The sequence below is a fragment of the Aegilops tauschii genome, chromosome 2 (genome assembly GCF_002575655.3).
Source record: "Aegilops tauschii subsp. strangulata cultivar AL8/78 chromosome 2, Aet v6.0, whole genome shotgun sequence".
NCBI lineage: Eukaryota > Viridiplantae > Streptophyta > Magnoliopsida > Poales > Poaceae > Aegilops > Aegilops tauschii.
Window position 1 is genome coordinate 590,829,829 of NC_053036.3, and position 23,949 is coordinate 590,853,777.

At 44.6% G+C, this 23,949-nt stretch overlaps 1 pseudogene; it reads right to left on the reverse strand.

Annotated features, from left to right (window-relative positions):
• Nucleotides 1-521: 521 nt before the first annotated feature.
• On the reverse strand, nt 522-18,780 carry LOC141041308 (disease resistance protein Pik-2-like; annotated as a pseudogene).
• Nucleotides 18,781-23,949: the final 5,169 nt, after the last annotated feature.

Below are 23,949 nucleotides of genomic sequence, written 5' to 3' on the forward strand. Positions count from 1 at the left end.
CGGTTTTGACACCGACATGCGCCTCGGTGGCGTCATCCCTCACCCCTGGCCGACCATTTGTCTTAGGTAGCGTGCGCAAGGGCCCAAATATGTTGCTCTAGATGTGCATCCATTTGCGCGGCCTCCTCCAGGGCCACGTCCATCTGTTCCCAAAGGGTGGGTGGAGGATCCATGGGTTGCTCCTCCTCCACTTCATCCCCAAAATTGAAGACGATGGGATCTCCTTCAAGTGCGTCATGGACGAAGAACTGGGTGTCAGATTGAAGGCGGACGAGATTGCAACGGGATGCGCCGGAGATAGGATTGAAGCGAGAGAGTAGAGGCCGTCGTCCCTTAATAGGCCATTGTAGGTGCCATTAAGGAGGCGGATTGGGAAGCGGCAGGCGGTTGATGACACATGGTCAAAGGGCGCGCCTCCTGGTGAGAAATGTTGCAGTGGCCTACTCGCCCGCCTCCCGGCTTGCTCACACGCAAGCTCGGAGATGATCCCGCGTGATGGCCATCTGATGGGCCGCCATGGGAATCCGGTGGTCGGGTGTCCGTCGGTGGTGGTGCGTGGGAGATCGTAGTTGCTTTCAAACTAGACCGTGGTACAAAGAGTAAGAAGCTGAAACTTTGCTCTTGCGCTGGCGGTTGGGTTTGGAGCGAGCTCTATATTGGACCTCCCTAGCTACGGAGGCTGCACGCTCATCTATGGAGGGAGCTCCATAAATTATGGCGATTCTCATAGAGTGCCATTTTGACAATTATTATGATAATCGGGGTCATATAGTGACTCATCTAGAGTTGCTCTTAGCTTAAATGAGAATTGGGTGAATTGGGATCTCTGCATGTCAGTTACACTGTTTTTTTGCCTAGGAAGGTGCTCACTGCTCAGTGGTAAACGAACCTGGAGCCCAGTGATGGTGTCACATCTTGAGCAAGTTGCTTGTTTAAAGGCGTATAAAACTATTTTTTTTGTGGTGGGGTATAAAAGCATTTGTAGTATGCTGGAAGCGTACATGTGAGAAGGTTGGTAAAACATAGGAACATAACCAATCAGAATCAGGGTGCCAGAAAAGGAAAAACTAGAGAAACAAATGCACGGCCATCATGATGCTCACAGAAGATTATTACATTACTTGTGTTCCACTTCATACAGGGTAAATACCGGCCGGTAAAAAAACAAACAAGAGCTAGACACGAACCGAAAAACATCAACTTGAAGGAAAGATGCAAGGAGATGGAAAGATGATCCTACTAGTTCAGATCAATACGATTGGCACTGGAGTTCAGTAGGACTTCAAAACTGGGAGATTTTGATTCATACCAAGCTGCTCCTGCAAGTCTGCCACGAAGGCGGGCTCGTAGGCACCGACGAGCTTAAATTCCTTGAATCTCTGAAGATGTTGTAGTCCAGAAAACAACCCAACCTTGGCTGCTTTAGGCGAACCACCGAACTGCAGCAGCTCTAGCTTAGGTGTTGCTTCTGGTTCAAACTCCACAGTTTTGAGGTCACCAGCGCGATCCAACTCCAGTACCACCAGGCTCCGGAATCTGTACCGAGGAAAACTGACACGAATCTCATCTCCATCGAAAGACTCCTTCCACAGGCGTAGTATGACCAGGTTTGGCAAATCCCCAAGGGCTTGTATCGCAGTATCACATTCCAATATCCTTGAGCTCCGTAGCTTTAGCTTCACGAGATTTTGGAGCCGATACATCCATCGTGTCAAAGTGACCATGTTGCCATACAACTTGAGGCTCTGAAGGTCTTCCGGAGGCGACCTCAGTTCATCCAAGCAGCCAGATAAGCCAGGCTTGCCCTCCGACTCTATTAACAGCGATTCCAGGCACATGAGATCAGCAATTGTAGAACACAACTCTTGGCTGTTTCTCTTGTTGATGCCAGTTACCCTTAACTTGCGGAGCCAGAGGAGTCTTCTTATCTCTTCTAGAGCGGCCTTCCGCCATGCCATGTTCACAGTACCTAGGGTGTGTAGAGCTTTCAGTTTACAGATTCCTCTGGGAAGTGCAACACCACGTACACCTTGGTGCATTGCTGACGCAGGTAAATGCGAGCAACAACACGCATTATGAGGTGCACAGCGTACCACACATAAAGCCACTGAAGAGAAGGTCGAAACACATAGCCTGTTCCTCATTAGCATCGGCGCACCTTCTAAAGATGTCTCAACATCGTCGTTGCCATCTTGAATTTTTATGGCACCCGCAAGAATATGCTGCAGCTGAATAAGCTTGACAATGCTCCTTGGTAGCATGAATATCGATGTACCTGCAATATCTAATGTCTGGAGTAGCCTTAGGTTGCCCAACGAATTAGGAAGGTGATAAATATTAAGGCACCCTCTTAGGGAAAGGTATCTTAGGTGAAGAAAATTCCCAATTTGCTCAAGGTCACGATCAACTAGACCTGTTGTGTCTTCCAACTCCAGTACTTGCAACAACCTCATCTTCTGAGAAATGAAAAATGGCCTCCACTTTCCAAATACTGTTAATGATCGTATACGGGATATATCGACTATTGTCTCGAATTCACCCTGGTCTCCCTCCCACTTGCTACTTATAGCAAGGTGGCAAACTCTGTCCACTCTGTTTAGGCCAGAGCCTTCATCCAGTGTGAAAACAAGATTTTCTTCCTTTGACTTCGAGATGGCGATTCCACGGATGATATCATGGACCTGGCACGAGTCGATTCTTGTTGTGCTGCGAACTGAGAATTGAGACGGTAAGAGCATATTCCTGCTAATGAGTTCCATGAAATAGTTCTCCGTCGTTGCCTCCCTAGATTTGACTTGCACCACCTTCAAGTAACCCTCCGCACTCCACCGCCGCACTAAACGTCTACGGCTAACCTTTTGGTCTACACGGAAGATGGACATGTATAATAGACATGATTTTAGGTGATAGGGTAAACCATCGTAGCATTTGATAATGACTGCTAATATGGGATTATATGTATTAGCCTCACGCTCAGCACTGATATGCTCATTAAGTTTCCTCCACTCCTCCACCGTTTTTGACTGGCTTGCCAAGAAGTTACCTACAGTGGCTATTGCCAGTGGGTGTCCACAGCACTTCTCCAATATCAGTTCTGCTTCTTCAACTAGCTCAGGATATATCTCTTCCAAATTTACGGTCTCCTTAAATACCTGAAATATATATAATCTAGTTAGTACACAAAATAAATTGAAATACTCCTTTTGATTCATATTAATTGTTGCTGATTATTACAACTAAATCAGTGACAATTAACAATAATTGTCGTTGATTTAGTATATGGATAGGAGAGAGTACTTCTGTATGGCGTCTTTCTTATACTTTGCAGTGCCATTTCTCTGTTCTGCGGTTGAAATGAGGAATTATTCATGCAAAAAGATAGGAATTAAAGAAGCAGAAGTTTAGCACATTCATCTTTTCTTGTTTATTAACTCTTTTTTCTAAGGAAATCGGTAAGGGAGGTTTACAGTACAGTGGCGAAGACGGGAGGATCAGCACGGACCTACCCCCCCCCCCCCCCCAACAATATTGAATTGCTCCTAAATTTTGCGTCAACAGTACATTTTTTTTACTCTAACTGCCCCCCCCCCCCCCCCCACCTCTCCTCCCCCTCAACGTTCAAATCACGCAATATGGCCTCCGCGACTGTCACAGTATGAACAATGTGAACTACCTGATTTGAAGGACTCAATTGATAAATATTTAACTAAAAAACATCATTGCATAAAGCTAAACTATTGAGTGGCACATCAACTCATTTGATATTAAGTGGTTTGATTGCATTGTAATAAAAAGTTCAAGAGACTATAGTGCTATCCACGCTGAAAGCTTTATACCAAAAGTTATAGTGAATTTCCTTGATGAATATATGTGTGTGCCGATTTTATTTAATTATTTTATAATCCCTCTCTAAAGAAAGATAAGACTTTTTAGATCACTAAAGTAGGAATAGGTTGAGGACTATATGATTAATACTTCCAAACACATTCATTATTTCTAGCAACTCATGTGGTAATCTTGGTTGATCCAGTACATTTAGAGGCATATTAATTAAAGATAAGATTAATACCTTATGTGAGTTCTTAAGCATTGCAGTTATATAGCTACATATAATTGCTGCCAAAAGGTAGAACAAAGATAGGACTTAGGTGATAAATATTTAACTTAAAGACATCACTACAGAAAGCTAAATTGTTGAGTGGCACATCAACAACATTTGATGTTTAGGGGTTTGATCGCATCATCAATATAATAAAGTAGATTATAGTACTGTCCTTGCTGAAAGCTTATCTTTACCTAATAATAAAGGGCTATTGCTTCTTACCACCGTAATTTCGTCCGTTTTCGGTCCGACCGTCATCCTGCGCTTTTGTCCGTTTCTATATGCGCTTTCGTCGTCCGCTCTTATCCGTTTAGGCTCACGACGTACAGGAAAAGGACTCTACATTGATCGCGTATAGGTTTCATATTGGGCACGTTCTGTAGCTCTCACGCCCTGATTCCCTATATAAATATAGGGTGAGATTGAGGACACCCGAGACCGAGGAGAGGCGAGATCGATCACGATAAAAATGATCCGCTGGTGGCCGCGCGCGCGGCCAGGCCAGTGACGAGGCAGCTAGGCCCTCGACCCTTCTGAGTTGGCCAGGCGAGGAACCGCTGGGTGAAGCCCGCGTAGGCAGGGCCACGTGAGCGCACAACTACATGCGGGACACTCGCCGGGCCGCTTCCTCCTGTACACCTATGCGCTGCATCGCATCGACCCTTGAGCTTCTTATACCCCAACGATTCACTGAGCCGCACGGCCGGCGTCAACAAACTGCCATGGACTTCATGATGCTCAGCGGCGGCAGGGCATGATCGTCGGCAGCGCGGAAACCAACAATGCCTACACAGCTCTGGCAACATCCAGCATCACTGTCATTCCGAGGGCGAGGCAGCCGTAGTAGTCTCGTCGGAGTGGAAGGTGGCGGCCGGGAAAGCATGGAGACGGCACCGTCGCGATCTGATGCCCACCTGCCTGGGTCGAGCTCGTGGTACGAGGCAGCAGCGGGACATGGTAACGAGAACTCCCTGGACAACCCCATGAGCGAGGCATCCATCGTTGGCCTGACTCTGCTATTGGGAGCAACCTCTGCGTGGACAGCGTTCCCAGGTGGACGTCGTCAGCGGAAGGCTGGATCAGATTAAATATCGACTGCTCCTTCTTCAAGAGGGAACAAATAAGTGGTGCTGGTATGATTGCCCGGCGACCTGACGGATCGGTTGTGCTAACTACCTGGCGGCCTGCAACTCCATCCAGAACTGCTCTGAGGCGAAGGAAGCTGAGGCTAAAGCGGCGTTTCTGAGTGTCAAACTCATGATTGCTATGGTCGGCAATGCCCTCAAAACGAAGTGGTGTGGAATTGACGAAGAAACAAAGATAGGTTTGCTATGTCTAGAAGAGTGCCAAGTAGTACAGACTAAGAGAAAATGCAACAAGGCTGCCCACTCACTGGCTTAGACATCAATCAAACCCATTAAGCTACGGGAGAATGGCGGCCAACCAGCATGGCCACGTGGCGCATGCGGGTTGGCCGTGGCAAGATTTTTTTTATTTTTTTTGGAAAATAAAACTGAGAAACTTTTTAAATTTTTTTGAAAGATGAATTGAGATTTTTTTTCTTTTGGAAAAAGTTTTTTTGGAGATTATTTTTGAAAGATGAAAGTGAGACTTTTGTTTCTTTTTTATTTTAAGAATGATTTTTGTGCTTTTTTTGAGATGGATGTGATGTTCACATGTTGTGAGAAAGCTTTCTTTTTAATTTTGAGATGAAGTTGAGGTTTTTTCTTTGAGAGGGAGAAATACACGCGCAGTTTCCTCTTAAGAGGCTCGCAATGGCGGGCCCCAACCACTAGTGCTAGAGCATGGGGCGAGAGTTTGCACGGGGACTCTGGAACACGTTTCTGAGTTGATTAGAGATCTTGTAAGCCTTGATTGTAAAACTCATGTTACCCGTTGATAAATTAATAAAGCTCTTTTCGCCTTGAGAAAAAGGGATCTCGCGCACCACGCGGCTACGGCGCTCTAGGCCGGGGCCCGGGCTCAATGTTAGCGATGGTCGAGCTGCTGCCAGTGAAAAAGAGGGGTCAGGGAGATTTTTATTTATTTATTTATGGATGCAGGATGTTTTTTGCATGGATTTTAGATTGGAAGAATTTTACTAATGGAGGCAGGATCTTTTTCTCAAGGATTTTAGATCGATGGCTACTTTTGGGACAAACAGGTAACGATGGGTCTACTTTCTTTTTATATATGTATTGTGCTTCAAATAAATAAATCATGTATATATCTAAGTTATTTGGAGGTACAAAATTCAACATAAAATATAGGAAATTCTCATAAGGGTTTCCTGGTTCAGTGCAACACCATAATAATACATTCTGAAGTATTCCTACCAATTTTTAGTGTATCTTTTCTTCTTCAAAATTCGAAATCAAGTTTTGTATTTAAAAGGACTTTAATGAAAAATGTAAAAAACTTTAAATTGGAAGATTTGAAATGCACACAATTCAAAGTAATTGCATTATATACCTATTATTATGAAAGGTTGTGTCATGCATAGGCGTGATCGAATGAGCACCGCATATATGCATCCCGACTAATCCCAACAAGTTTATCCTTCTTCATATGCTTCCTCTACTCCCACCCGAGGGAGACGAAGGACTTAGCAGAGTGGGGTGGATGGTGATTATAGCGAATGGCTCTGCTGGCCAGGCGCATGTGTACCGTGCGGCCTGGACGAAGTGACAGGCAGAGCAGGCAGTGGCGGCATGCTTAACCGCATGTTTTTTTCTTTCCTATTGCAACACACAAGCATGTTTCCTAGTACTAAAAGTTATAGTGAATTTGCTTGATGAATATATGTACATGACGATGTATTTAATTATTTTATATTGTAAAATATTTACTAAACGTAAGTAGCTAACCTTTTCTCATTCATGTTTGCATGTGGAGGAGGCATATTTGCATGGCGAGAGAAATATGTTGAGGAGTATATGATTAATACTTTCATATACATTCATTATTTCTACCACCCATGCAGTAATCTCAGTTGATCTAGTACATAGCGGTGCATATTAATCTAAGATAAAATCAACACCATATGTGAGTTCATAAGCATTGCAGTTATATAGCTAATACAATATCTCATATTTATTTATCTGGCCGTATATTTATTTACACGAGATTTTACATTATACTCATGTTAAAAAGCGTGTGGGGGTGATTCTTAAACTTGATTTCGAGAAAGCTTATGACAAAGTCAATTGGCACTTTTTACTCGATTGCCATGTGAAACGAGGGTTTAACTCTAAGTGGTGCGGGTGGGTCTCTCAAATTCTTAGAAACGGCACGGTAAGTGTCAAGATCAATGATGAGGTAGGACCATACATCCAAAGTGCTAAGGGGGTGAGGCAGGGCGATCCTCACTCCCCTTTCTTATTCAATCTTGCTGCTGACTGCCTGACCAAAATGGTGCTTACGGCCCAAAAAACGGTCTTATCAAAGGGTTAGCTGCTGATCTTATTGAGGATGGGGTTTGCATCCTGCAATACGCTGATGATACGGTGCTTTGTTTCGAACATGATATAGACAAAGCCATCAACGTCAAACTTTTGCTCTATCTTTTTGAGATTATGTCAGGATTAAAAATCAATTTTGAGAAGAGCGAGATCTTTAGTATTGGAGGTGACAATGATATTGATTTAACTTATGCTGACATGTTTGGATGCCAAGTGGGCTCCTTACCTATGAAATATCTTGAAGTCCCAGTTACATACTCCACTCTCAAGAATGCGGATTTAGACTTCCTTGATGGAAAAATGGTCAAAAAGCTTGATGCCTGGGTCGCCTATGCGGCTTCCTCCGGGGCCATGCTCACTTTGTTGGGTTCCAGCCTAGATGGGATTCCCTTGTTCCTCATGTCGATGTTCCTCTTCAATAAAACTTTTATTGAGAGGATGGATAAACACCATAGACGTTTCTTTTGGAGGAGGAAAAACAAGAAACATGGATACCATATGGTTAAGTGGACAAGAATATGTCGATCTAAGAAGATTGGGGGTCTGGGTATCAAAGATCTTCATAAACAGAATATTGCCCTACTCGTTAAATGGTGGTGGAAACTAGACTGTAGCTAATATTCGGAGTAAGTAAGGGCAAGATATTTCAAAAATAAGACTGTATCTAATATTCGGAGTCGTTTCTCTGATTCTCCTTGCTAGAAGGCTATCATGAAAGTCAAAGAGTCGTATATGGCTGGTAGAAAAATCATTATCGAAAGTGGAAATCTGACTAGAATCTGGTTCGATCCTTGGGTTGAGAATATCACGTTGAAAGATCGTTTCCCTGATATGTTTAGTATTTGTCAAGACCAGGAGTGCACTGTTGCATCCTGGGTTGCGAATAACTATGAACTAGGCTTTAGACGTAGACTGGTTGGCATGTTGGGTGAGCAGTGGGCTTGGATGGTAATGGAAGCAAAAAAGCTGTTGCTGAATGATTCTCCAGATAAAATTGCATGGGCTCTTAGTAGTAAGGGAAAATTTACTACTAAATCTATCTATGAATGGTTGGAAAGAAACTTATCAGGCCCCAACTATAAAATGGTGTGGAAAGCACCTATTCCGCTGAAGATTAAAATCTTCTTATGGCAACTGTTTCAGAATGCCGTGCCGACTCGGGATAATATGCGTATTAGGAAATGGCATGGCAATCCTGTGTGTTCTTTTTGTACGGATATAGAAACAGCAAATCACTTGTTCTTTACTTGCCCACTTGCTCGTTCAGTTTGGGGGTGATGGGTATGACGGCTGGGACTTCTCACTATCCTCGATCACTTTGGCAAAGTTTCGCTTGGCTCTATAAGTTTTTCCCAGGAGGGAAGCGCTTTTATATGATGATCATTGCTGCCATATGTTGGGGGATCTGGAATCTCCGCAATAAAGTTACATTTGAAAAATATGTTGCTCGTACCCCTCTGGAGGCTGTTTTTACTGCCTGCTCGTTTATGTTATATTGGGCAGGTTTGCTTAAGGAGGAAGAGAAGGTGAAGTTCCAAGCTGGAGTGAAGAGGTTAGCACACGCGGCTGCTGCGCTGGCGGACAGGTCCTTCCCTCGTGGCAGACTTCTCTTGGGAGACAGAGATGGGATCCAGATTGGTTAGATGGGATCGGCGCTTGGATCTTTCCTTTTGCGTTCTGTTGTCCACTGGGGTTTGATGCCCGCTGGCAATTGTGCTTCCTGGTAGTGGTTCGCCTAGTCGTAGAGGTTTACTGGCAGTTTCAGCCTGGGTACCTTGGGTGTTTTGGTTGGGCAGTGGCTTGTAAGTGTCATCAGGTTTTCGCCCCATGGCGGATGGTCCGTTCCAGGATCGTCCTGCGGTGGGTTTCCTGATGATGTGCCAACCCACTCTCCCCTTTCAGTCTCATTTTGCTTGCGGTTAGTCCTATCTTTCGGTCTAGTTATCTTTAGCAAGTGGATGCTCGATTCATAACTTGAAAAACAAGACTGATGTATTTCCGTTGATTGCAAAATTAATGAAAAGGGGTTGTGAGCCCGGTTGGAAAAACTGAGGAAACATCTCACAAAAAAAATGAGGGAAACTAATATATGAACTACATACGGACTAAAGTGAGTGAACACACTAAAATACATCCAATTAAGAAGAAACGTTAGAACATCTTATATTTGTGAACAGAGGAGTATATGGTAAGGTACCTTTTTTGTGAAGAGGGTACGTGCGTCCTTGTGTTTTAGACAATCGAGCTTGTGTATGTTTTCTCGTTGGACTGTGTAATGAGCAGCAACATGTTCAAATCTTGTGGTAACTATGATCTGGCATGTATTTGATCTTCCCCAGATTACAGGAATTATCATGCTCCATTCATGAGTAGTCAACAGACCATCAAAAACAATGAAACACCTCTTTTCTTGTAAATGCCTGGACAACGACGTCTCCAATTCGTCAAGTGACATCAGTAGTAATATTCTTTTTGTGCTGCCCAAAACCACGGGGTCTTCCTCTTCAGAAGTTTCTTCACGCAGTTGCATAACTAAGCTCGTAAGTACCTCCTTGAGAATGATAGGACGAGCGACTGTGACATAAGCAAGCCTCTCAAACACGCTACGGAGCTCTTGATTTTGATAGATATCTTTAAGAATGAATTCCACTTTTTACCTTGTAGTTGTACATTTGTGACACATATTACCCCATTTAGCGGAACTTTTATCGAAATATCAGATTTTGGAGACTTTTAACACGGTTTTACCCCAATTTTACATTTTCTTTGTTTATGGTCGATAGGATCGGCATGTTGCGTCATTGATTCGTAAAAAAATCTATAAGGATCGGAGGGCATCATTGACGATCTTGTCCAAGCTTCTCTTGTCTATCTGTTCCATTTCTTGTGGCCGTCCACATATTTTTGGATCCGGGGCGTCACCTCACACCTTACCTGATGGACACGCATCAGAAAACGAGGGTCCAAAGCTTTCAAAAGGGGTATTCTAGACGAATTTTCACTCGACGGGGTAATTAGTGTCACAAATGTACAAATATGGGGTAAAAAGTGGAATTCACTCTATCTTTAACTAGGGTGGTTTTTCCAACACCACTCATCCCCCACACCGAGATCACCTGTCTTTCTTGGGTACCTTGATATGAAATTAGTTTCTTAATAATGTGAGATTTGTCTTTCTCTCGCCCAACAAGATGAGACGCCTCTGAAGCAGCCACCATCAACTTGATGCACGTGGGCGCGTTAGCAATGGCAGTGGCTGTGTTTAACCTTGACCCTAACAATCTTCTGGGAAAATATGTTCTGTCCTGTACACCCTGCACAAAAGCGAGAAATGTTTAATGTTCTGTCCTGTACACCCTGCACAAAAGCGAGAAATGTTTAGCCATGTTTTCAACCTTGTAGACGTTCATGCGATATTTCTAGGGTTTGCTATTGGTTTTAGAGAGAAGTCCATATTACGACTCTCAACTACCACCAAAGTCTAAGAAACTATCACGAACTTCAAAACCGTCCACTTTACCACCTCGAACTTTCAAAACCAAACAAAAACCAACCCTCACAAGGTTTTGGCGAGTTTGACCATGGACTGTCTAGTGAGCAGCCCAGTCCGCCTACCACGTCAACTATCTACTTAATCATAGCCGCCTCCTCTTTCTCTGCGTCAGGCTAGTCATAGTGGGTAGTAACTTAGACTAGTAACATGCATATGTTACTACCATCATAGTGGGTACTAATATAAGTGTGGTGTCATGCAAGCCTTCATTTATTATATGTTGTAGACTCATTTTGCATTGGAGTGCGTTATGTTACGGTAACATACTATGTTACCACAAGCACCTCTCTCCACATTAACTCCATGCCACATAAGCATATATATCTTGGGATGCGTTATGTTACTACCTAAGTTACTCCCACTATGGCTAGCCTCACCTCCCCTTTATGCTTTGACGGCCACGACAACCGCAATCGCGCAGCCGCTGTCCTGCACAGCTGCCGACCGTGGCGCCACCCCCCTCGAGCCTCGAGGGTCCTCTCGGAGTAGCCCGACATGGTTAATAAATGTGTTACTAGTACATATAAGCATCAAATAGAAACAAATCTAGCCCCTCGCACTCAAATCACGTCAAAACATCTTTCTTGGAAGCGTCGTTGTGGAGGTGTACTCCTCCTCCCCCACGGTTTTGGCTCCAGAGGGAAACCTCAGATCCGCTGGATCGGGCGATGGAGGCGTCTTTGCGTCTTTCTCCTCCTTGGGGGCATCGTCTCGGAGCCAGCCTACGACTGGGTGATGAGTGGATGGCGGCATCTTCGCCGTGAATGGGCAGCATCTTCGCTGCGTGGTTTGTTGAGGCGGGGCGCTGGTTTTTGTTTGGCAACGATGATGGTGTCGAGAGAATCTTGGGTCGCGGCGTGGGCTTCGGTAGTCAGTTCTTCCCGGCGTGCCTGAGGTCCGTGGTTGCTTGGTTGCTTTGAAGTCGGAGCTGCGTTGGAGAGTCCAGGTGGTGACGATGACAGGTACTCGGTGGTCGTTTGCGAAAGGCACGTTCGGCGCAAGTCCTGCATATTTCTCTTGCAATGCTCGTCGTCAACGTCGGAGGTGTCGGTTGCTTGCGCGTGTGGTCATCCGTTGGCATGTGCCCCATGGTTTCTATAGTTGTTCTTCTTTGCAGCTCTGTGTGCCATGTCGGTTGCCAGGTCGGCCGGTGATGCCCATGTCATATGGGTTGGGATGTGTCAATTTTAGCCCCGTTTTCCATCAGGCAATTCTTTTCTTCTTAATGAAAATGGCAAGTCTTTTTCCTCGTTTCAAAAAAAAAAAAAAACCCGACGCCATGTTTAGGCAGAGGTTGGAAGCTGCCACCGCGACAGTCGACTCCATGGCCGCCGCCCTCCGCCCGCTCGCCTTCGCCCTCCTCATCTTCCTCTTCGTCTCCACAGGCGCCGCAGCGGCCGCGCGGGAAGGCGACGAGTTCTCCGCCACCGACGCCTGCGTCTCGGGGCTGCACTGCGGCGACGGCGGGGCCAGCATCTACTCGCTCGCAACCCCGTCGATCCCCTCACGCGCGCTCCTCCATCTCACCGGCGGCGCAGAGCACCGGCCTCCCGTTCAACAACTACTCCTGGCTCACTACGCACAACTCCTTCTCCATCTTGGGGCAGCAATTGAGGGCGGCGGACGGGGGAGAAGCTCGGCTGGAGACATGGTTGATTCTTGTCGGAGCAGCTCAACTGCTGCCGTCCTGGCTGACTTCGCTCCTCCCCGGGGTTGCCACGGCCACTGCCGGCCTGGTCGCCGCTGTCCCAGCCACGTATCGGCATCTGCGAGCACAACCATGGTGGCCCTCGCGCTGGCCTCCCCTGCCTCGACCCGTCTCCTCCCGTGGTGGCTCTGGCCATGGAGGTGCTTCAATGGAGGAGCGACGCCATGGAAGTGCTCTAATGGAGGAGCTGAACCATGGAGATGCTTCAAGCTGAAATTTAGCCGCGATTTCACCAAAAATCGATCGGAATCGGGAGGGCGTGGCAGAACCGCAGAAGATGGTAGGATCATGGCCAGAATCAGAACGGGGTAGTGCAATTTGGTCGGATTTGGGGCTGATCCGGCGCTGACGGGTTGTTACTCGTTTCTGGTTAACTTAAAAAATCGACTCCAAATCGGCAAGTATGGGTATGTAGGTTATAATATCCGGGGAACAGGGATTTTTTTTTTTGGTTTATCCCGTTTTACGGGATCAATTCGCTGTGTCTTTTCCGACCAAACTGTAAATTTACAGATTTGACTACTTTCTGGAGATCCGTTAGAGATGCTCTAAAAATGTGGATTTCTGTCTTCGTTTTAATGTGGCTAGTTCCCTATATAGGACTAAAATTCATTTTATTTCTGTTTTCAACCCAGTCGTACATTGCTAGTTGTACTACAGTTTTTGATTTGTGCTATTAGGACATCTACAGCCCCGCCGTCTCAAACCAGTCTCAAACGGATATGGAGCGGATATGGGACGACCGGGCGTGTCCGCCACGTTAGACCTGACCTCACATATATTTTTCCTCATCCGCTCGCCGGACCAAACCCTACCCACTTCACTTTCCTCCCCTCCCTCACCCAAGCTCCCTTCCGGTGATCTTCGGCCTACTCCGGCATAGCGATCAGCGGATCTGACTCCGACCAGTCTGAATTCGTCAACTTGGGTGTCATCCCGTGCGGGTTGGAGGAGGCAATGGTCGTCCGCATTGCACTCTGCCGCTCCCGGGAGGACAGCGCCCGGTTGACGGCAGGATATGTCCGGAGCGACTCCATAGCATCAGCGCATCGGGCGCTCGGATCTTCCGGGGCTGGATCATGGAGTCTCGGGAGCCTTCAAATCTCCCTTTCCCATCACCGCCCCGACCGAGTATGAGTCCCACCGAGACCGTTGTGCCCGCCGTGGGAAGGAGAGTATACGGGAGGCAGACGCCCGCCTTGCTGCCGACATGGCGGCGGCGAAGGCGGCTGATGCGGCGGCACGGGCGACCGCAGAGGAGGCAGCAATCTGCACCCGCATTGTAAAGAAGTGGCAGCGGAGGAACACGTGCGCCCTCGCCCGAGAGCAGAATCGGACGGTCCGTGCAATGGCCGGACTACCACCCAAAGGAGGAGAAGGAGGTCAGCGACGGGTCGGATAGCTCTGGCTACGAGCAAATCCGGCTCGATCCCTACTGCTTTCTTCGACTGGTATACTTCCGCGACAAGGACGACAAGGATGCTGGGAAGGGCAAGGGCAGCCGTGGATGATTTTCTTCATCATAGCCAAACATACCAAATTTTGGTAGTCGGATGGCATGTTGGTGATGTAGTAGCCGGACGATGTAGTTGCATGAGTTTGTATGGATTTAAGGTATGGTAATTAAGGTGTCTGGTTGTGAGAAGGGAAATTTGGGGCTTGACCGGTCTGTGTCCGTGGATGCGTGCGGACGTTTGAGATGTCGGATTTTTTTTTGCATGTTAATACGTGCCTCATTCATATCATAAAGAACAAAGTACAAGTCACGTAAAAACCGACATGACAAAACTGAAAAGATAGCAGAACATCTCTGAGCTTGACACCAACGCCCGTCACCTGCCTCCGACACCACCACAGCAGCCACCGAAGAAAAGAATGACGAATCACCTCCTCACCTGAGCTCGACGCGGCTCCATCGCTGATATGCAGCTTTGCGTACCTCCAAGGTGGCTCACCAAAAGTGAAGCCCTTACCGTTGAACGAATCAGACCGGGGCAACACCCCGGACATGCCATCGAACTCCAGATCTGGCACCCCACCACGACTAAAACGCCGAACGAGAAAACCATATCTGCCATCCACGAACCACGAGCCCAGCACATGCTCCGTCTTCCAGATGTCGTCGACGCAGACCACAATCTGCATCCGCTCCTGGACTACCTCCCAAGCTCCGCGCCGACGCTGGAGCAAACGCCGTCGCAACGGCGGAGCTCGAGGACACAGGTCCACCACGAGGATGCTGCCGCCGCCACGCCATCCTTGCTTGAAGAGACTGGTCTCCAAATCCAACCCCAACCATAGGACCGATGGCCTCGTCAGGAAAGGATCCGAAGAATCTTTATTCAGCATTTCATCGTCGCCGCCGAAGCAAAGACGATGAACAACCTAAAAACCTAAACTACGAGAGAGTAAAAGCGATCCACACGCGTGGATCCGGCGACCCCCCTCACCACCGACGACCGAGGTCGCCGGCGGAGGGGAGCCGCCGGAGAGCGGCGTTGGAAGATCGGCCTCCCCTGGCGGCGGCTAGGGTTCCAGCCGCCAGGGACGAGAGGAAAACAGGAAAGAGTCGCTAGTCTAACGCGCTTTGAGATGTCGGATTTGTCAAGTCCGGTTGTAGATGCTCTTAGCCACATGATATTACAAATAGGTAACTTGTAATTGCGTGCCCTAGCAGTATACCATAATTTATCGCTACCAGTAATGTAGGATGACTGCTACCATATCAAGTTCATCGGGACATTATCACGTGACATGTGTGGTAGGCAATTCAAATAATTCAAACAAAAAAAAAAGTTCGTTGGGACATTACCTTATCATGGAAAGCATAAAATGTCTGATCAACAGAAAATTGTTTGAGTTCTGATACTACGGTTTCTTGCCCCGCGCATAGGTTTGCAATCCCAACTTGCATCGTAGACACTATGACCCGGCTCCCTTTCTTGTTGTTTGGAAAACAGGCTTTAATTTGGTCCCATTCTTCAATGGTGGATAAGCCAGTAAGCACAATCAGGTAACTCTTTTCATTCACATACTCCTGAGCCAAACCTTGCCCGGTCTTCTCCGTGTCCAGCAGACCGTCAACACCCAAGACGGCAGCGCGGAACTGCTTCAGTAAACTCCGTTGGACTGAATGGATGCATCACCCTGACCCAAGCTCGGCATGGGAACTTCATTTTGAGACCCGAATTCTCGTAGGATGCTCTCACAAAGGAAGTCAGCCCGATATCACTGCCTGTTCCCCACACCGAGATCACGCTGAGGTCATCATCCTTGTTGTTGATGAGTTCGAGCAGAGCTGTCATCTTGAGCCTCATGCCAAACATCATCGTAGTGGCATCGCTGGACAGCTCAGTGGCGGCAGAGGTAGGATTGGAGCCAGAGGCGCCGTTGAGTAGGTGGTACCGCAAGTTTCGCTCGTTGACCTCTTTAACCTTCACCTGGAGCTCCTTCATCCGCTGGGCGACATGGCGCCGATCTAGGAGCGTGCGAGGGAAGCGCCACCAAGATTGCTTGTCGAGGCGAATGGCGAAATCCAGGAGGCAGTTTTCCACCTCGCCGGACACGTCGCGAACTTGCTTGACCCAGACCGTCCCTCATTGTTGGCGTCCGAAAGGAAACCCTGCATCATCTCCAGCTCGTCGGTGATGAAGTCGTGATCGCGCCAGACTCCGAGCTGCAACGCGACCTCCTTCGCCACGGTGGATTTGGCGTAGCCAAGCGCCCCACTCAACACGGACTTGCCCACGCTCAGGCTCAGCAGAGTGAGTCGCCTCCATTAGGTGGTTGTGTGTGTGGAACTGTGGATTGGTTTTGGGGAATGAAGGCACGACTGCTATGGTTAGTGCTGGGTGCATAAGTAGAGGCTAATGATGGATTAACAAGGGCTAAACAAAGCTAATTCTTCTATGTCTCAATCACTTTGGTGGTTGCCTTGCAGCAAGGATGGACTGGCAAGGACTAAACAACAATCCTACGAAACCGCGTCTTCCATGGGTGGAGTTTCTCCTAGTAGGTTCCAAAACGGAAGACGATGATAAGGCCGCCCTCCGATTTTATTTATATTTGTCGTCACAATCATGCGGGATCACCCTTTACAGAGTTTGACGAGATCTTGATCAGTGGAATTCCACATTGGAGGGGATGAGCGCATGAAAGATGCCTCGTACTACAAGTCTGCACCAACGCATTTGAGTTGGTGTGGATATGTGACAGAACAGGTGTTTCCCTTCAGTTAGTTGGGCGCAGGAATACGGACGAAGAACAGCTGCCAAGGACGATTCAATAATGGGCGCGGCCGGCGGAAGCATAAAACAAAACACAAACAACTGACGAATTAGTGCTGCACCGAACGGGCGTCCAAAACATGCTAGTATTTTGCTGGGGCTTTACCCAAAAAATTCGCTGGGGAACAAGACGTCTTAGCAACAAGGTAAGGCCAACTCGGTAGGGGAGCGGCGATAGCGACGCGCCGGCTGCTCGTTCTGGTGGTGATACTGGGTCCAAGGACCTCAATGTAATTTTATTATGTATGTGATGCTTTGTACTTTTGATAAACTTTTATAATAGATATGTATGCGCGTTTTGGTGACCGGGCTCTTATTTTTGAAAAATTTAAAATTTAAACTTTCTGATTTCAAAAATATCTGAAAAATATGCAAGTATACAAGGATGAAATGTATATGTGTGTAAAAATTCAGGATGAAATTGCCTTGACATGCAACCTGTACAAAATAACAAATTCATGGACTTTGGAGATGAATACTATCATGTGATGAAAAACCTTCTCTCTTTTTTTGCACAACCTTCATTTCAACGTATTTGGTCCTGAAAATTTACACACATGTACATTCTACCTCTATGTATATGCGCATTTTTTTCAGAATTTTTTGAAACATAAAAATATGAAATTTGATGCATTTTGAATTTTGCAAATGGAGACCTCCATGGAGCTTGGCCTCCAATAGCAATTTTCGATATGGGTCCTATAACAACCATTAAATCTGAGCACGAACTCTATTATGGTTGTATGGGCTTCATTAATCATAAAGGCTCCTTTTCTCAAAATGTAAGGATTGAAGCAATTTTTTTATTTCTATACTTTTTTTACATGAACAAGGAGGCAACCCTTCCCCGGTTCCATTACTTTACTTTGATTTGCATACATGGAGATGAAATCGCAATAGACATACACATGGATAGATTTGCATACATGGATACACATGGGTTAAACTTTTTTACTTCCATTGTAATTTTGGTGGAGGCATTCTGCTTTGGAATGATGCTCACTGCAATCCACCGTCATCAGATTGGTTGCATGTAGAATCCTTTTGAAACAGCTAAGCGTGACTGTTATGCTTGTGCCAGTTTCTTTCTCATTTCGTGTCTCGTGAATGTCGCATACTACTTTTTTGAGAAAATGCGTTGAGAACTCACACATACAGACATCGAGCTGCAATTTCTGTGTTGCAGGGATCAAGTTGCAATACTGAACGAGAATTCAGAGTTCTGACGGTGTTTTGTATCGATCAACTAATTAATCAAGTGATTTGCGGCACGATGCCCAGAGACTATTGGATACAGGAGGTACATCTATCTATCTATCTACGTTCATGCTGCAGCCTATAGCAAAACTTTATCAACAGCGGCCGTCTCCTCCACCGCCGAGCTGGGCTTGGCGATCCGGCCTCTGGGGGAAACCGGACAAGCCGAACTTCCGTGTGTGAAACCCGAACATGATCGCGGAGGAGAAGAAGAAGACCAGAGCGGTCTGCCAGCAGTAGAGGCTGTACCACTGGGGCGTGCGCGGGACGAGGAAGCCGGCGATGAGGCCCGCCAAGGCGACCGAGACGGCCATGGCGAGCAGGTACAGGGTCACCTTGTACTCCTTGCAGTCCTCCTCGTACTTGGCGAGCTCCCTCGCCTCCTCCCGCTCCCTATCGCAGTTGGCCGACATGTCCTCTGATTCCGCCGCCGCCGCCGCCGATTTCTCGATCCAGGGTTTGTTCCGGCAGAGACTGGGAATCTCTCGGGTTTGTTTTCTTTCTTCTTCTTTTTTTGTGAGCGAAATCTCTCGGGTTTGGGTTCGGTTCTTTATTTTTGGGGATCAGCCTTCTGGGCCTGGGTTTGATTCTGGAGTTCACGCAAAAAGTGCCTTCAGAGGCCGAACTCCATTGAGCTCTTTTTTTTTTCAGCGAAAATACCCTTCCCACATTTCAAAAAAATCTGAAAAAACGTTTTCATGTACACATATATTTATTGCATACATTTAAAAAAATTCATGAATATATATATATATATATATCCATATGGATGTACAAAGACAAATACACAGATTAAAATGGGCTTTTTCTTTGTTGTATTTGGGTCAAATGTTTGTCCTTTTTGTGTAGCACGCAAATAGTAAAATCAGTTGATGAAATTTTACACATACTTGAAAAATATGTATATGTATTTGTAAAAAAATGTTTTTTTTTGAAACTTTAAATATACTTTGATTATTTTTTGCAAAACGAGCTCCATGGAGCAGTTCGCATGGCCCTTCAATCTGATGGCCAGCCCAGCCCTGGCAATGCATGAATGTACAAGTCGAAATTGCGAAAACCTAAAACATTCATACCCAGTTAACGTGGGATATGATTGCACTAAGGTGGTGTGAATCTAGCAAGGGCGCGTCTGTATCTCGCTACGCCGGCACAATAAGATCATGTGTGTTTGTTAACCACGTGTGTTCCGTTCTTTTTTTTCCTTTTCTTTAGTTTTTTATATATTTAAAATATTATAAATACAGAATTTAGAGAAAAATGTACTTAATTTTCCAAAATATGTTCATGGCATATTTAAAAAATATTCATGCAGTGTTAAAAAATAGCATATTTTTTAAAAATGTGTGTACCACTCCAAAAAATGTTCAAGTATATACAAAAATGTAAATTTTAAAAAATAACTACACAGAGTAAAAACATTTGTGTAATTTTAAAAATACATTTATAGAATTTAAAAAGATATTTTCGTGACATTTTAAGAACAGATCAAGCGTTTCAAATATATATTTGAGACATATTTTAAAAAATTATGAAAAGTAAACAATGTTTGCATAATTAAAAACATATTTCGTACCATTTCAAAAAGGTTGAAGACATTTAAAAAAGTTCTAAAACTTAACAAATGTTAGCATGCCTTAAAAATATTCATGTAAGTTAATAAAAATGTTTAATTTGTGTTAAAAATGTTCACAATGTATTAAGAAACAAATAAAATATGTTTGTGATAATTTTTCATTGTGTACTTTGAAACAATGGTCAAGGTGTATTTGTGAACATTTCAACGTTTATCTAAAAAAATATTCACCTAAACAAAAAATGTTCAATTGAATTTTTAAATAGTTTAAATGTATTTGAAAAATGAAGAAAAATAAAAAAAATAAAAAAATGAATTAAAAACTGATGAAACCCAACCAAGAAAACACATAGAAAACCCGAATAAAACGATAAGAAAAGCAAAAAAGAAAAGTTTCTAGACACAGTCCATGCACACTTTAGAACTTTCACAAACCGCTCTAATTGGCCAGCCCACTAAGGCGAGAATGCACCGAGGGCCAATGGCTAGACGAGGATGCATCTTGCCGTAAGCGAGATATAGCCTTCTTGGTCTTGTCTATAAAAGCCTCACGTGCCCGCGAACATGAGCCTGGCCCTGCACGTGCACGTGTCTCGCAGTCATTTTTTCTTTTTTTAATAAATGTAATAAAAATATTTAGTTTTTTAGTAGTCTCTTCTCTTCCCCTACTTTATTAAATTAAAAATAATGAGAAGTTCTACCCTTCGTTCATCCTTCGTCCAACCTTACACATGTTCGCCCTTCCTCTTCCCATTTTCTTTGTTTTAATTTTTTTCTCATCTCTACTTATTTCGTTGATTTCCCCTAAAAGTTGCATCAATTGCCCCACCTCTTATTGACTTACCAAATATTTCTTTTCACCAATAATGCGTACCAAATAAAATCATAGTTTTTAAAAAATCACACTATTATGGGTATGTAAAGCACGAGCTAACCCACTATAATATTCGCTACTCCAAAATAATTAATCACATGTTTTAGAAAAATCATTGTGTGTCCAAAAAAAATATTCTACCCATATTCGAAAATATTCAAGTATTTATCAAAATCTTTGTGTATAACCTCTGAAAGTAGAGAAATATTCTCATCAATCTCCATTCATATTCACGCACATTTTTCGTCCACTTCATAAGTGTCTTCACTTCATCAAATTAAAATCACCAAAATCGAGTACTTCAAAAATATTCAATGTCTATTTAAAAATCTCCATGTTACTAAGAAAATGCCACTTATTTTTTCAAAAACTAATTGTAAGTAAAAAGTTTATCATATCAAAATAATCGTCACATATAAAATTGTTTGAAATTATTTGAGAAAATGATTGTCATGCATTATGTTCAATGTGTTTGAAGAAAATGTTCAATATTATTTGAGAAAATATTGCCCCATATATTTTTAAATATTCAACGTGTATCAAAAAATGTTAAAGTACGAAATAAAATATTTCAAACATACCATGTATTTGACATGATTTTGTTACATCTAATCTGAAAACAAAACAAAAAAAAGAATATATTTTGCAAACATTTTACTGTCCGTAAACATTTTAATGTTGCAAGCATTTTTAAAATTCATGGCTATTTTTGATTCACAAAACTATTTTTCTTATACTTAAACCAATTTAACATTTTTTATAAAGTTGTGAAAAAGTATCGAAACTGGGCAAGGGATTTTCTGAGGTCCATCCGAGCCGTTGGTACTGTAGCGACCAACTCATCGAAAAAAATGAATAAGATGAAAACCAAATGGCGAGAATATTTCCCGTATGATCGCTATTCTGCCCAGGTTGCATTGCAACGCACAGCTGATCTAGTCTAAACAAATAATATATTACTCGAAACAAGTTTGTGAACATATATTAGTTCATCTTGGACGCCCGGATCCAACATAATACGGGGTACGCAGAAACGATCAGCGCCGGTGTCTCGTCCACCGAGCTGGGCTTCGAGATCAGGAGACACGATTGCAGACTAGAAGACACATCACTTGTTGACCTCTCAAACACAAGACCGTTCTGTTAATTATACTCCTAACAGAAGACTAGCAACAATATAAGCCGGACTTAAACTGGGCAGAAACGATCAGCGCCCGTCGCCTCCACCGCACCGAGCTGGTTTTCGAGATCTGGCTTGTCTTCTCCGCGGGGCTGGGCTTCGACATCCGGCCTCTTGGGGAAAGCGAACCAGCCGAAGCTCCGCGTGATGAGGCAGAAGCCGAACGCGGCATCAAGGAAGAAGAGCACCGCGCACTGCTGGAAGTAGGTGCGGTACCACCCGGGCGTGCGCGGGACGAGGAAGCTGGTGACCAGGAACGCCAAGGCGACCGCGATGAGCAGGACGATCAGGTACATGGACACCTTGAAGTCTTTGCAGTCCTCCTCGTACTTGGCGAGCTCCCTGGCCTCCTCCCGCTGACTCTCGCCGTTGGCCGCCATGTCCTCTCTCTCTCTACTCCTCCGCCGCCGCCACGCCGCTTCTACACAGGAGTAGATAAGCGCCGCTTCAACCTACCTTGTAGACACAACCACACAGGGCTTACGGCAGGGCCTCTCGCGCGTCTTTTATAGGCCTCGTGCTTCTGTTTGGAGATGGCATCGGACGAGCCGAATCCGGTTCCGCGCGCACCTCCCCTTTCCCTCTGTGGGCGGCCCACTTCCTTTGTCGCTTCGCCAGGGTTTGTTACGGCCGGTGCACAGTCGGTTCGGATGTTCGGTTTCCTATTTGGGGATGCTCCTATTATGCGCCGAATAGTCGTTACAACGCAGATCTAGGCTAGCCCAGCTCGTTCATTCCAAGAACCTCTGTTGCAGTAAAAAAATTCGGTTTCTCAAAAAAAAAAAAAAACTATGTTTGCTTGCTCCTTGCAAAAACCGGTCCGTGTGTTCTGTTTTAAAAACCACCACCGGCTTTAAAAGTTTTTTCTTCAGATGTTAAAGAAATCTTCACGAATTTTAAAAATCTCAATTTTTCAAAATGTTCACAAATTTGGAAAATCCTTGCAAATTTATAACGTATTTCCAAATTCAAAAAATGTTCATCAATTGATTTTTTACAAAGTTCAAGAATTTGAAAAGGCGCCCGAGGATACAAAACACTTTGCAAATATTAAAATGTCCGTCATTTTTAAAAATATTCACAAATTTGAAAAAAAAAATATGAATTAAAAAATTGTCACGAATTTGAGAATGAAAATGAGTTTGAAAAAGATGTCAAAGACTTTTTACAAACGGTGATGATTTTTTAATATAACAAACGAAAAAGAAAAGAAAAGGAAAAAATATAAAAAAAACGTACTGAAACACCAGCAAAAAAGGAGAGAAAACAAATCTAGTTAATAGATGGCAACCATCTAGAAGGGCTACGCGGTCATTTTTTTACCATGTTAGCCTGACAAACGGGTCCAACATGTCATATTAAGGGTTGAAACATGCTCAACACTTGGTCAGTGCATTTAGTGAAAAGTTAGTGTTGTGAGCGGTGGTTTGGGTCTATTTTTTTTATAAAATGATGGCAACCAGCTATTGACGCTGCAATTATGGTGGTTTTATGCTTTTTACTCCCATTCGTTACATGATTTACTAACGGCTACCGGTAGAACAACAATTCTTCATGTCAGCAAATCACCAGAAACACTACAATTGTTTCGTAGAATGTCTATGTTTTAGTGTGATCAGCAGAAAACTATTGAACATGCAATCAACATACCATGATTTGGTTAACATACTTGGTTACGCTTCCTACGAAAGCCAGCGTAAACTAAAATTCCACGTCTCCGTCATCTTCTACCGTCGTCCTTCAAATATCCCACGCCAACGGATCATCGCCCCCACAACCTCTCCACCTCCAATCCATACTCCAAATCACCTAAATTTTAGTTTTCTTTAAGGAAACCACATGTTTATAATATAACGTTGGGTTACAACACACGCAGTCCACACTAGACAATTCCAGAGAGGACAACCGTCATGGCACATAAACAAAAAACATCCCATATAACAGAAATTGCA